Source organism: Carya illinoinensis, chromosome 7 (assembly GCF_018687715.1).
Source record: "Carya illinoinensis cultivar Pawnee chromosome 7, C.illinoinensisPawnee_v1, whole genome shotgun sequence".
NCBI classification, from domain to species: domain Eukaryota; kingdom Viridiplantae; phylum Streptophyta; class Magnoliopsida; order Fagales; family Juglandaceae; genus Carya; species Carya illinoinensis.
The window spans coordinates 36,299,396-36,314,615 of NC_056758.1; the positions used below are offsets into that span (position 1 = coordinate 36,299,396).

At 35.9% G+C, this 15,220-nt stretch overlaps 1 long non-coding RNA gene across 1 annotated transcript; it reads right to left on the reverse strand.

The window, feature by feature from the left end:
• Positions 1–10,872: 10,872 nt before the first annotated feature.
• LOC122317339 lies at positions 10,873–11,846 on the reverse strand. The gene is made up of 2 exons (XR_006244423.1): positions 11,787–11,846; positions 10,873–11,395 (listed from the first exon to the last, which is right to left on the reverse strand). It is a non-coding gene; the product is annotated as an uncharacterized LOC122317339 (long non-coding RNA).
• Between the last annotated feature and the right edge of the window lie 3,374 nt (positions 11,847–15,220).

Sequence of the window (15,220 nt, forward strand, 5' to 3'; positions counted from 1 at the left end):
GGAGGCGTGGGCTGATCTGGTGGAGAGGATTCGGAGGTCATGGGTTTGGCCTCGGGTCTTGTGGGGGGTCGTGGCTGGGCAGGGGCTCTTGCGGACGGTTTGAGCTGTTGCTCTATTTCCCGGTGTTAAGCAGAGGCGGCATGGGCTGTTTGTGGAGTGCAGAGGGCCGTTGGAGTGGCTGTTTGGGGCTGCTGGAACGTAGGGCTGGTACTGCCGGGGCACGGCTAAGCAGAGATATCCTTTGGTGCGGCGTGGAGGATGCGGCGTGGGCTGTCCTCAGAACCTTCTCTTGATGAGAGCTTGGCTGGGTCGGGCAAGAGGCGGGCGGGGAGATGTAGAGGTTTGAAGGGATGATGATGGGTGGCGGCAGCTGAGGAATGAGAAGAAACCCTAACGGGTTGGGCCCCCATATGCATACCCACTGGGCCTTGGGCTGGGCCTTTTTGCTTTACAGCCCGTTACCTTTTTTTTATGTATTTGGTTTTGTTAATCTGTTTTTTAGTTTTATAAATAATATAAATAGTCTAAGTCCCACTCCTCTTTTGGAGGAATGTGGGTGTTTGTCCTACCCCTCTTTTGGCGGAAGGTAGGTGATAGTACTCTTGCTCCTTGGGAGGATGGAGCGTGAGTGTACCTTTCTCCTTTGATGTTTGTCAGGAGAGAGGGTGTAGAAGTTTTAGACAATGTCCGTCGCAAAGAAATTTATTGGCGGGGAATGTAACAGCCCGCTAGAAATTCAATTGTGGAATTTCTTTTGACCTTAAGAACCTCGTGAAAATTCCGTAAGTTTACACAAATCGACTAATCGCATAGGTTTTAGCCTGTCAACATAGTTAGTGTTATCACTCACTATGGTGCCAGAAATGCGATTTTAATTATTTGAGATAGTTAGAAGTATCAAAATGTATTATGGTTTGTGTCATTAGACTCGGAGGGTTATTTAAAGTCTTATGGCGTAATAACATTTTTTCATATTTTCGGACAAAACGTCTGTTCAAAACTGTAGATATTATTAGATAAAAAGAAATATCTTGAGGTAATTTTCGTGAATATTATTGGGTAAAAATATTTTGAGTTGATAGATATTATTAGATAAAAATATCTTAAGTTGATTTTTTTTAGATATTATTGGATAGAATATTATAAGATAATCATTTATAGATTTTTTTTGGGTAGGAGAAAACTACACTTAACTCTCACTCCAGCCTCATCTCTTCCATATCTTATCCACAAGTATCTCCAGCCACCCCTCCCCACGAAATTATCTTCATTTATGCTTTCCATTGAAAGAATATCAAACACTCTCTCTCGGACAGCTTTTAGGAGTTCTTTTGCACACCCATTTTGAAGCTTTTGTAAGTGTTTTATCATAAAGTCTCCTTCATATAAGTTGTTCCTCTTTGAGTCTAGTTTCCGTAGATGTATTTTTCGTATCATTCCATGGTCATTTGGTCGGTCAAAAGTATTTTTAACCATGGAAAGGTCATTCTGGGCGTGAATCTGGAGAGTATGTTATAGTTTGGAGTTTTTGACCAAGCTAATGGATAGATATTGGTCCGAAATTTTTATGGAGTATTGTTAACATGTATATATGACTATTGGTTGAGGCTTTTTGCATGATTAAAGGTTTTGATGAAAGATTTTCTTAGATTTAGAAACTTAGAAACTGGAAGAGGAAAAACAGTTTCTGTTTTGAGAAAGTTTAACTCTTTGGTGGTCTAAACCTATTCTAATGACTTTAATAATTTTATTGGAGGATACTAAGTATCTTATATACATGTTATATTATTATTTTGAAGATATTTGATGTTAGTTTCAAAGATATGAAATTTTATGCAAAGAGATATTCAAATAAGCCAAAGTGTGGATATTCTTGGCTAAATTTATGTTTTGGTTAATTTCTAACCATGTGATCTTGAATTAGAAGCTTATATATGTTTTAGGACATCTTTTTAAACCATGTGATGGTTTGGTTTGAAGATCATATAATTATAAGTCATAGATCAAGAGATTTATCAAAACTAGTTGAGGAAAAAGTTTATGTTTTTGGACTAAGTGTAAAACCAAAAACTCCAAATGTTATTTTGTGATTTTGGTGACTTTAGTTCGATGATTTAAAGCATGGTTGATGTTAGGATGATATTATTAATATGTTAGAAGTAAGATTTGATTTTTGAAATTCTTGGAGATGTTTTGATTTAAGGTCAAAACTTGTGATTCAAGTGCTTGGATCTTTTTACAAAAAAGTTTGGTGTTAATTATTAGCTTTTTCTAAATGGATGTTTTAAGTATGGTTTTGAACTTAGGATTGGAAGATGTTTGTTGCAAAATTTTGGTTTAAGCATGAGTTTTGAAGTTGGAAGGAATTGCAACAAAAATAAAGGGAAATGACCTATGGATGTTTCGACCATAGTGTGTTCTTCATAGTTGTGTTTTGTTTTAAATTTTTCTGAGTTGATATTTAAGTTTAGGACAAGATTTACATGAGGAATGTAAATTTTGGAAACTTTTGGAGTTAGTATGCAAAATCCTTAAGTGATGGGTAAAACGGTCATTTTTCCACATGTAGAGAGTAGAAAATTTTACTCTTTAAGTTAGTATTTTCCATATTTCAAATTATTAGTGATTTAGTTCTAACTTTTAGAATCACTAATTACAGTTCCTCGTGATCGCACTTGAAGTTTTATAAGAAACGCGGAGATCGAGGTAAGTTAGCTTTTAACTTACTAGCAGTCTACTGTGTATGTGTGCTAAGTAAAGGAACTACAGTATATGTATATGTGTTATTATATATGTCATGCCATGCTAAGTTATCACGTAATTGTCTGTTATACAGAATTTATTCAGTCATTAGTTTTTATCTGTTACATAATATATTCTGTCATATATTATTGTACGTTACAAGTACGTCATGCTAAGTATGCCATCTATTACATGTATGTCAAGTCATGTAATATTCATTGTTGCAAGTATGTCATGTTAAATATGTTGTTTATTATATGTTATGCCATGTTACGAAATGTTTCTCTCTCAAGTTGGTCATGTATTTCAAGTTATGTTCAAGTCAACTTTATGTAGAATACATGGGGCCACAACAACTGTGGAGTATGTATTTAACTGCATTGAGTTTGTGTAGAATACATGGGGCCACAACAACTGTGGAGTATGTATTTACACGTAGAATACATGGGGCCACAACAACTGTGGAGTATGTATTTTTCATGTTAAGTCAAGTTTATGTAGAATACATGGGGCCACAACAACTGTGGAGTATGTATTTAACTGCATAGTGATGTGTAGAATACATGGGGCCACAACAACTGTGGAGTATGTATTTTTAATGTTAAGTCAAGTTTGTGTAGAATACATGGGACCACAACAACTGTGGAGTATGTATTTATACGTATAATACATGGGGCCACAACAACTGTGGAGTATGTATTTTTTTATGTTAATTCAAGTTTCAGAGCAAGTTCATGCTAAGTCAAGTTCAGTTCATGATTCAATTTAAGCTATGTCAATTATGCTATGTTGTACGCTAAGTTATGCTTTAATTACTTATGAATTTGATTATGCATTTATGCTTTTACTGTCATACATGCATCATTAGTCTGTATGGAAGTTTTTTGTTAACTTGCTGAGATTTGTAATCAAATCTCACTGTGTAGTCCCAACTACCATTCCCCCCGAATGGTAGATCTTGTTACAGGACCTGAAGGAAGATCAGGAGCTGACCAACTAGACACAGTCGACTGAAGGACGGTGCGTCGTTAATGTTAATATAGTAGTTAAATTACTACTTGTACGATGGAGTTGCATCTCCAGTACTTTGGGATATTTTCAGTTTGGTGCATAGTATTGCTAAAGAAAAAAAAAATTATCCGCTGCGAATATTGCATAATGTTAGATGCATGTTAGGATTATTGCATCTTATATGTCATGAACTGGAGCAGGTAACCTTGTGTTGCATGTCTCGACGCTTCAAATGTCCGTCCAATCCCAAACGGAATTTGGGGGCGTCACAGGGTGGTATCAGAGCAATACGTCTCTGGGCAGTAAATCCACATGTCCTTAGGAAATGCACCAAACATTAGGCTTGAAATTTTAGTCGTCAGTAGGCTTGAATTTCTTAAAGTATGAAGGGTAGTATGTGGTTTTAATATATATATATATACTCGTGTGTTTCAAGAAGGGACACATGACTCGTGATAGAATACCTCGGATTCTTAAGGGAGATAACAATCAAAAGGATCAGAATTTTCCGATGGATAAAGAATTAGTTGAGGTAAACATAGTTAACGTTGATCTGATTGTAATTGATGGTAGTATTGCATTATTATTATTTTGGAGTAAGTCAAGTCATTGGGGTTGGTAAATTGTACATTGTTTGATTCAAACGAGTCATTGTTTCTATTAATTGTGGTAGTGCTTGAGAATTCAGTTTGGAAGCTAAATTGTTACCCTAGTGGTAAGAGTAACAATTTTCATTAGAAGTATTATTGTTCATACCAATGTAAATATAGAATACCTTTTAGTAATATGAGAAAGGATATGTAGGATTGATAAATGGTATTCCACATATTTGGAGAATTGTTTTGATTCGGAGAATACGATAGAAATTGTGTTTGGAAGAGTAATTTGATTAGGAGAAACTTTAGCCTTAGTAGAATTTATTTATGATAATAGTATTACCACGCCGCCAGTAAATGATTTCTGGCAAAGTACTATCTTTATGGATACATAGATCGATCTTCTTTTGAAGACTATTATATGGAGAGTAAAATATTGGTCTTGAGGATTTATGTGAACATTAGAAACAAATCATTTAGAGTTAGAATAATTGATAACTTATGATGGATAGAAGAGTTATGACAATCATAAGAGAGAAAGTTTCAAGTTTAAGTTATTAACTGGTCAGTTATCAAAGTACCACCTAGGAAGATGACTGATTGTTGCGGTTATAAAGAAGTAAGTTAGTCCTAAACCAGTAGAACTCCTTGAGGTTTTTATTAACTTGAAGATTACTGAGAGTTTGGATATGCATGATTAAATGCATATTTATATGAGTCATTGGATCATGTCATATATATGAAAATCCCTGAAAGAAATAAAATGGAGTACATAAAACATATACCAGAAGATAGAAACACAAATATGAATATTTGTGAAGTATTATTTTATTTTCATAAAGCAAAATTACAGAAATTTGAGGCTCTTTGCCTCAATCTTTAAACGTTCTTGCTCTTCAAAAATCTGCATGCCTCTCCTATCTAAAGGAGTAGCCACTCGAAAAGAAGAGTTAAGCAAAGATTTTAAATCTCTGTTCTCTCGCTTTACTGCTTCTATCTTCATGTTGGATTCCATAAGAAGCCTCTGAAGCAGAGAAATACTCTCGTGGAGTTTGTTAACCCCACCAGTCCTGGATTGCAGTCGCTGAGAATATGCGACAATGGCTGATGAGTATCGAGTACCGAGACTCACAAGCTCGTAGATAAGTTCATTTTCTGACTTATTAGTCAGATCATTATTTGATTGCATAATAGCACCTACGGAAGAAGCAGAAACAACTGGTGAACGAGGTGCAGAATACCTCATGTTTTGGCAATGAGAAGATTGTTGAGCCATTGCAAAGTGAGTAAGCAAAAAGAGATTGCAGAGTAAGAATGCAGACTAATTTCAGAAAAGTGAAGAAGATGAGATGAGAAAGAAAATGAACTGAATAATTCTTTTATAGAGAAAATTATGACGAATCATCTCTCGTGAATCATTTCTCTACAAGAGACAAGGGCAATGTAGTATCATAGCTGCGGTGCCTGACAATTTCAGAAGAACAAAGTAGTGTCATAGCTATGCGGCGCCTGACAACTACAGAAGACCTATAAAAATCACGCGGATCAGAGTTGTCTGGTCTAAAACAGAGTGCCACCGATTTTGTTAAAAAGAGAGAGAGAGAGAGAGAGAGAGAGGTTAACGGTTTAATTTTGATGAATTCTCTACTAACTATGGTATTTACAAGAACATTTAAAGTATATCACCTATGCTTTTCTAAAGAAGAGTTTCAGAAGATTATTTACTTAAAGTTTTAAGTTTGGAGAGTATGTCGTTACAACTTGGCCAACCTTGTGCAAAGAAGTATAATCTAATTGTTGATTAAAGTAAGAGAGTTAATGAATGACATAATCTCAAAGGCAAATATATACGGGATAGACAGTAAGTTGGTAAGCAACACCTCCTCATTAAATTGCTATTTCTTACTTACTTCGATTTCGAGGACGAAATCTTTTTTTTAGGAGGGGAGATTGTAACAGCCCGCTAGAAATTCAATTGTGGAATTTCTTTTGACCTTAAGAACCTCGTGAAAATTCCGTAAGTTTACACAAATCGACTAATCGCATAGGTTTTAGCCTGTCAACATAGTTAGTGTTATCACTCACTATGGTGCCAGAAATGCGATTTTAATTATTTGAGATAGTTAGAAGTATCAAAATGTATTATGGTTTGTGTCATTAGACTCGGAGGGTTATTTAAAGTCTTATGGCGTAATAACATTTTTTCATATTTTCGGACAAAACGTCTGTTCAAAACTGTAGATATTATTAGATAAAAAGAAATATCTTGAGGTAATTTTCGTGAATATTATTGGGTAAAAATATTTTGAGTTGATAGATATTATTAGATAAAAATATCTTAAGTTGATTTTTTTTAGATATTATTGGATAGAATATTATAAGATAATCATTTATAGATTTTTTTTGGGTAGGAGAAAACTACACTTAACTCTCACTCCAGCCTCATCTCTTCCATATCTTATCCACAAGTATCTCCAGCCACCCCTCCCCACGAAATTATCTTCATTTATGCTTTCCATTGAAAGAATATCAAACACTCTCTCTCGGACAGCTTTTAGGAGTTCTTTTGCACACCCATTTCGAAGCTTTTGTAAGTGTTTTATCATAAAGTCTCCTTCATATAAGTTGTTCCTCTTTGAGTCTAGTTTCCGTAGATGTATTTTTCGTATCATTCCATGGTCATTTGGTCGGTCAAAAGTATTTTTAACCATGGAAAGGTCATTCTGGGCGTGAATCTGGAGAGTATGTTATAGTTTGGAGTTTTTGACCAAGCTAATGGATAGATATTGGTCCGAAATTTTTATGGAGTATTGTTAACATGTTTATATGACTATTGGTTGAGGATTTTTACATGATTAAAGGTTTTGATGAAAGATTTTCTTAGATTTAGAAACTTAGAAACTGGAAGAGGAAAAACAGTTTCTGTTTTGAGAAAGTTTAACTCTTTGGTGGTCTAAACCTATTCTAATGACTTTAATAATTTTATTGGAGGATACTAAGTATCTTATATACATGTTATATTATTATTTTGAAGATATTTGATGTTAGTTTCAAAGATATGAAATTTTATGCAAAGAGATATTCAAATAAGCCAAAGTGTGGATATTCTTGGCTAAATTTATGTTTTGGTTAATTTCTAACCATGTGATCTTGAATTAGAAGCTTATATATGTTTTAGGACATCTTTTTAAACCATGTGATGGTTTGGTTTGAAGATCATATAATTATAAGTCATAGATCAAGAGATTTATCAAAACTAGTTGAGGAAAAAGTTTATGTTTTTGGACTAAGTGTAAAACCAAAAACTCCAAATGTTATTTTGTGATTTTGGTGACTTTAGTTCGATGATTTAAAGCATGGTTGATGTTAGGATGATATTATTAATATGTTAGAAGTAAGATTTGATTTTTGAAATTCTTGGAGATGTTTTGATTTAAGGTCAAAACTTGTGATTCAAGTGCTTGGATCTTTTTACAAAAAAGTTTGGTGTTAATTATTAGCTTTTTCTAAATGGATGTTTTAAGTATGGTTTTGAACTTAGGATTGGAAGATGTTTGTTGCAAAATTTTGGTTTAAGCATGAGTTTTGAAGTTGGAAGGAATTGCAACAAAAATAAAGGGAAATGACCTATGGATGTTTCGACCATAGTGTGTTCTTCATAGTTGTGTTTTGTTTTAAATTTTTCTGAGTTGATATTTAAGTTTAGGACAAGATTTACATGAGGAATGTAAATTTTGGAAACTTTTGGAGTTAGTATGCAAAATCCTTAAGTGATGGGTAAAACGGTCATTTTCCCACATGTAGAGAGTAGAAAATTTTACTCTTTAAGTTAGTATTTTCCATATTTCAAATTATTAGTGATTTAGTTCTAACTTTTAGAATCACTAATTACAGTTCCTCGTGATCGCACTTGAAGTTTTATAAGAAACGCGGAGATCGAGGTAAGTTAGCTTTTAACTTACTAGCAGTCTACTGTGTATGTGTGCTAAGTAAAGGAACTACAGTATATGTATATGTGTTATTATATATGTCATGCCATGCTAAGTTATCACGTAATTGTCTGTTATACAGAATTTATTCAGTCATTAGTTTTTATCTGTTACATAATATATTCTGTCATATATTATTGTACGTTACAAGTACGTCATGCTAAGTATGCCATCTATTACATGTATGTCAAGTCATGTAATATTCATTGTTGCAAGTATGTCATGTTAAATATGTTGTTTATTATATGTTATGCCATGTTACGAAATGTTTCTCTCTCAAGTTGGTCATGTATTTCAAGTTATGTTCAAGTCAACTTTATGTAGAATACATGGGGCCACAACAACTGTGGAGTATGTATTTAACTGCATTGAGTTTGTGTAGAATACATGGGGCCACAACAACTGTGGAGTATGTATTTACACGTAGAATACATGGGGCCACAACAACTGTGGAGTATGTATTTTTCATGTTAAGTCAAGTTTATGTAGAATACATGGGGCCACAACAACTGTGGAGTATGTATTTAACTGCATAGTGATGTGTAGAATACATGGGGCCACAACAACTGTGGAGTATGTATTTTTAATGTTAAGTCAAGTTTGTGTAGAATACATGGGACCACAACAACTGTGGAGTATGTATTTACACGTATAATACATGGGGCCACAACAACTGTGGAGTATGTATTTTTTTATGTTAATTCAAGTTTCAGAGCAAGTTCATGCTAAGTCAAGTTCAGTTCATGATTCAATTTAAGCTATGTCAATTATGCTATGTTGTACGCTAAGTTATGCTTTAATTACTTATGAATTTGATTATGCATTTATGCTTTTACTGTCATACATGCATCATTAGTCTGTATGGAAGTTTTTTGTTAACTTGCTGAGATTTGTAATCAAATCTCACTGTGTAGTCCCAACTACCATTCCCCCCGAATGGTAGATCTTGTTACAGGACCTGAAGGAAGATCAGGAGCTGACCAACTAGACACAGTCGACTGAAGGACGGTGCGTCGTTAATGTTAATATAGTAGTTAAATTACTACTTGTACGATGGAGTTGCATCTCCAGTACTTTGGGATATTTTCAGTTTGGTGCATAGTATTGCTAAAGAAAAAAAAAATTATCCGCTGCGAATATTGCATAATGTTAGATGCATGTTAGGATTATTGCATCTTATATGTCATGAACTGGAGCAGGTAACCTTGTGTTGCATGTCTCGACGCTTCAAATGTCCGTCCAATCCCAAACGGAATTTGGGGGCGTCACAGGGAAGCTCCTGAACAGTTGCGTTAGTTGACTTATAGTCTGGTTCTCCTGTACTGATAAGTCACAGTTGCAACTTCGTTTATGAATGAATGCTATGAAGCATATTCCCATTAAAAAAAAAAAAAAAAGCCTATACTAGAGTCGTCATGCCGATTCTTTTTCAGATGAAGATGTGAACACATTGGGTTTATTATACTTTATCTAGCTTTCTATGGGGGCCATGGAAGATTGATGTTTTTTACTTTGGAACATGAACATACAGATAGGTTTCTGTTTCAATATCATTTTATTTTTAATGAAGTCTTTTATCGTTAAACATTGAGCCTCTCTTCCTCCCTTGCTGATTTTTTGTTTTTTCAAAGTGACACTGTTCTTCCTTGGTTTCCACTTGAATGGATGGCATGTTATTGTGTTTGGGGTCGTTTGGACACTTAGAATATTTCAGAACGAATAGTAATGATATAATTTGTGAATAATAGTAAAATATTTTAAGTTTAAATATTTTATTAGATTTTGAAAAATGAGCGAAAAAATTGAATAAAAATATTATAAAGTTAAAAAATTATTTGAATGTAATTTTTTAATATTTTATTGTTTTGAAATTTGTATATTTTTTATGTTTTGATTGAGAGTTTAACATTTGAAATTGAAATTTGTTTTGTATTTTACTATTTTAGTGTTGTTTACATATTAAGATGAGATGAAAAGTTTTATCTCATCTCAACATCCTAACGAGGTCTTAAGCCTTGTTTTGATATATGAAGTATCTACACTCATTTCATCTTATCTCATATAATAATTATAACTTTTCCAATTTTTTTTAAAAAATATAATAAATAATTTAACTTTTTTAAATTTAAGAACAAAAATAATATTAAAAAGTAATATTAGAATAGTATTTTATTGATTTCAGCTTATCTCAACTCACCATTCACACTTCTTCCGTCTCAACCCTTTGAGTTTTTCGAGACTGAAGTTTCAAAACCATGCAAAGCAGGTAAAATTCAAGATGAGATGTTCTGCTGTCCAAGGGCCCCTGCAAGCTAAGGGGCTTTAGGCTTCGGGAAAGGCCCTTTATAGAAGCCCATAGAGCCCATGTCGCTAAAAGTATCGGTTAGACAAAACTAAACGAGATCGAAAAAAAAATACCTGTAATCTGTGCTTAACGTCAACTTTAAAGATTTGCGAAGTTCTTTTGGCGGAAATTGTTTATGAGAGGCGAGCATGTAAACTTAATTTTTCCTAAATACAGTGAGCAAAATATGTAATTCAACAAAGACGGAATGGGGACAAATAATTAATCATTAATCAATGAATAAACGTTTTCCACAACACTTTTTCCACACTTTTTTTTTCCACACCTTTTCCACACGTTTTTTTGTTTTTTGGTTTCTGAGCAAACCTTTCCCACACTGCTTGTGAACAAATAAATTTACCTTAGCGATTGATTTTCAGCCAACGAAAACTAACTTATTTGACATTTTAACTGAGGATTGACTGTTATCCAGATCCCCTAAGCGCATAAATCACATACCCCAGTAACATAGAAAGTAGAATGAAGAGAACAACACCCATGATGCTGGCATTATCCGACTTAGTAGGTTCTGTTCTACTTCCCTCCCCCATGTCATCTCCAAAAGGAGAGCTAGATGCTGATTAAAACGGAGCTGCCACATCCCAGAAGGACTTAGTGACCAAAGATGGGGCTTCTATTTCAGGTTTTAATATTGTTGAAGCATCAGTTGGACCTTCCATGGACATCAACTCAACACAATGATCTTTTAGAACCTAGGTGAAAAAATAAAGCAGGAGTAAGAATAAATAAACTTTGGGGGCAGGGAGGATCGAATTATGAGAACAACATATAATAAGTCCCCTCAGAAAGAGCAGTCCATTTTGCAAGAATGTACAATTTTCAAGGCCATTAGAACATGAAAAAAACATCTCTCTGGTTCAATATAAAAAGTTTTATCGCAGATGTGCATGATTAGGAGGTGATCTATACTAAAGCCATTTACTAAAAATCAAGGTGATTTGTGGAAACAGATCCAAGGAAGAATTTCATTATTCAGCCTTTGAAAGGTTCCCACCCCCTTCCCAACAAAAAAAATATTATTTTCTTTCCACTGAAAGAAAGCACGTAACCAGATATTTTAGTCATTGAGTCACATGTGCGCACCTCAAGAGTCTCAGATGGCTGTAGGTAGTCACATATGTAGGTGCCTGCCAACCAAGGAACTGTTGATAGCAGCGCAGATGAAGAAATACTAGAGGAAACAGAGGCTAAAGATGAAGTTTTCATATTCATATATCTCGTGTGTTTACCAGGCAACTGCTGATATATATATATCAGATTTACAAATGAATAAAATAATGTAAGCTAATTTCCAGCTCATGTAACAAACTATAACAGAATATTTCCATTCTATTAATCTGATGTAGCCGTAAGTATTTGAGATGAATTTGTATCCTGTATTCTCAACATCCCCCTGCAAGATGGAAAGTAAATGTTGATTACTCCCATCTTGAGCAGCAGCCAATTGAAAGTGGGGCAGTGCAATGGCTTAATAAGTAAGTCTGCGAGCTGGGCTGAGGATGAAACATGTGTAGTAACGATCTGACCGGCTAATATCTTGTCACGAACTAGATGACAATCTAGTTCGATGTGTTTTGTACGCTCGTGGAACACGGGATTAGCTGCAATGTGGAGGGCCGTAAGCTTGTCACAATGTAGAGTGGCTGGTTGTGAAATGTCCATGTTTAAATCATGAAGCAAGTAGCGAAGCCACGTTAGTTCACATACAACGGATGCCATAGCTCGATATTTAGATTCGGCAGAGGAACGTGAGATGGTGTGCTGTTTCTTGGACTTCCATGAAATGAGGGAGTTGCCGATGAAGACACAAAAACTTGTGGTGGAACGTCGTGTGTCTGGGCAATTTCCCCAGTTGACATATGAGTAAGCGATAAGTGCAAGTTTGGATGAAGCTAGAAAAAATAGACTTTATCCTGGGGTGCCTTTGAGATATTTGATGACTTTGACAATGGTGTTATAGTGTGGTATTCTGGGAGTTTCCATAAATTGGCTAAGCAAGTGGATGCTATAGCTGAGATCGGGCCTTGTGTTTGTTAGATACAGTAGCTTGCTTAACTAATTTCCGATACAAAGCAGGATCATGAAAAGGTTCTCCATCATCTTTGCTGAGTTTGATGTTTGGTTCCATGGGAAGAGGTGATGGTTTGGAAGCTAATAAACCAATTTCGGGTAAAATATCCAGTGCATATTTCCGTTGACAAAGTTGAATACCATGTTGTGAACGTGCAATTTCCATGCCAAGGAAATACTTGAGTGCACCGAGTGTCTTTATTTTGAATTTGGTTGCCAGGAAGTGCTTGACAGCTTCTCGGAAAGTAACATCAGAACTCATCACGATGACGTTGTCGACATACACGAGGAGTGCAACAAAGGATGTAGGCATTTGTTTGGTGAATAAACTGTAGTCCGATTTGGATTGTGTGAAGCCAAACTCGGTAAGGGTGGAAGAAAGCTTGGAATTCCACTGTTTGGACGCTTGCCGCAAGCCATATAGGCTTTTTTGAAGACGACATACTTTGCTGGAGGAGGCTGCAGGGTGGCTGGGATGAGGCTTCATATATATTTCTTCAGCAAGTTCGCCATACAAGAAGGCGTTGTTGACATCGAGCTGCTGGAGGTCCCAGCCTTTGATGGCGGCAACAGTAAGGAGGCAGCATATAGAAGCCAGTTTTGCAACCGGCAAGAAAGTGTCGTGAAAATCTACGCCTTCACGTTGGGTGAAGCCTTTTGCGACCAAACGAGCCTTAGCTCTTTCAATTGTTCCATCCGCATGAAATTTAAGTTTGTAGATCCATTTACAATCAATAGGCTTCTTGCCGAGAGGGAGGTCAACGATGGACCAAGTTTCATTAAGCTCTAAAGCAGTGAGCTCCTGTTCCATTGCTTTGCACCAAATAGGATGTTTGGCGGCTTGGGAATAAGTGGATGGTTCAGTGGTAAGAGACACAGAAGTGGTGAATGCTTTAAAGGTAGGGGAGAGGGAAGCATAAGACAAAAAAGAAGAAAGAGGAAAAGATACTTGCTTACCTTTGGTCGTGTGTTCATCAGGAGCTTTCACCGTGGATGAAGATTGGGTTGAAGCTGTGACTTGTTGGCAATGGAAGTCATGGAGATAGGTGGGGGTCTTTCGGATCCAAGTTGATCTGCGGAGAGGTGGAGAGGATTGGGTGGAAGGGGAAGTGATAAGGGGAGATGATGTGGTGGTGTCAATTGAGGGAGAGGTGTTGTCGACGTAAGTATCTGGGAAGGGATATGGGTTAGATGGTAATGTAGCTGGGATAGGGGCAGGTTGGTCCGTTTGAGATGTGGATGGAAGAGGGATGGTTTGTTTGAGAGGGAAGGAGTCTTTGTGGAAAATTACATCATGTGAGAGGAATATTTGGTTGGTGTGAATGTCAAGGAGTTTGTAGCCCTTGACTCCATAAGGGTAGCCAAGGAAGATGCATGGGCGAGCTCGGGGATCGAATTTGATTCGTGTGTGAAGGAGGGTAGATGCATAGCACAAGCAGCCGAAGACTTTGAGATGAGAGTATGGAGGTTTGCGATTGTATAGAATTTCAAATGGAGATTTGTAATGAAGAAGTGATGTGGGTGTTCAGTTGATTAGATAGATTGCTGTGATGATGAATTCTGACCAGTATTGTATAGGGAGGCCAGATTGGAATTTGAGTGCACGGACCACATTCAAGATATATTGATGTTTACGTTTGGCCAATGCATTTTGTTGGAGTGTAGCCACACATGTGAGCTGATGTAAAACACATTTGGATTGGTAAAAAGATGGCATTTTGAATTCGGCACCATTATCAGATCGTATGGTCTTGATACTTGTTTCAAATTAGTTTTAAACTAGAGAAAAAAAATTCTGAAGGGAGAGTCGAGCTTTAGATTTTGATTTTAACAAGTACATCCAAGTGCATCGAGTGAATTGATCGACAATGGTAAGAAAATATTTAGTCCCATCGTGAGTGGCAGATTGATTTGGCCCCCATATGTCTACCGAAACCAGTTCAAAAGTTTTAGTTACTTTACTTTCAGATTGAGGGAATGGTAATTTGTGATGTTTTGCTAGTGGGCAAATGTTACACAGAGTGTTGTGATCAGAATGAGGCTTGGATTTAAAATTTGAAATGTCATTTAATACATATTTGGTCATGGAGCTATCTCCAAGCCGATAGTGCCATAAGGTAAACATGTCAAATTTTGTGCTGTGTGAAGCGTAAGCTATGCTTGAAGGATGTAATACAGAGAAAGAAACAGATTGTAAGGCCGTTGTATGTTGTTGGGGTAGCTGGAGATGGTATAAGCCATTAAGTACAGTCCCCACTCCAATCGTCCTCCAAGCCGAAAGGTCCTGAATGAAACAAGAGGTAGAAGTGAAAATTAGACAACAATTTGAGTGAGTGGATAAAGCCTTGGCAGAAATGAGATTGAATGAGAAATCTGGAATGCATAAGGCATTTTTAAGAACTAAACAAGCAGAAAGATGCACATCACCAATGTGTGTGGCTACCATG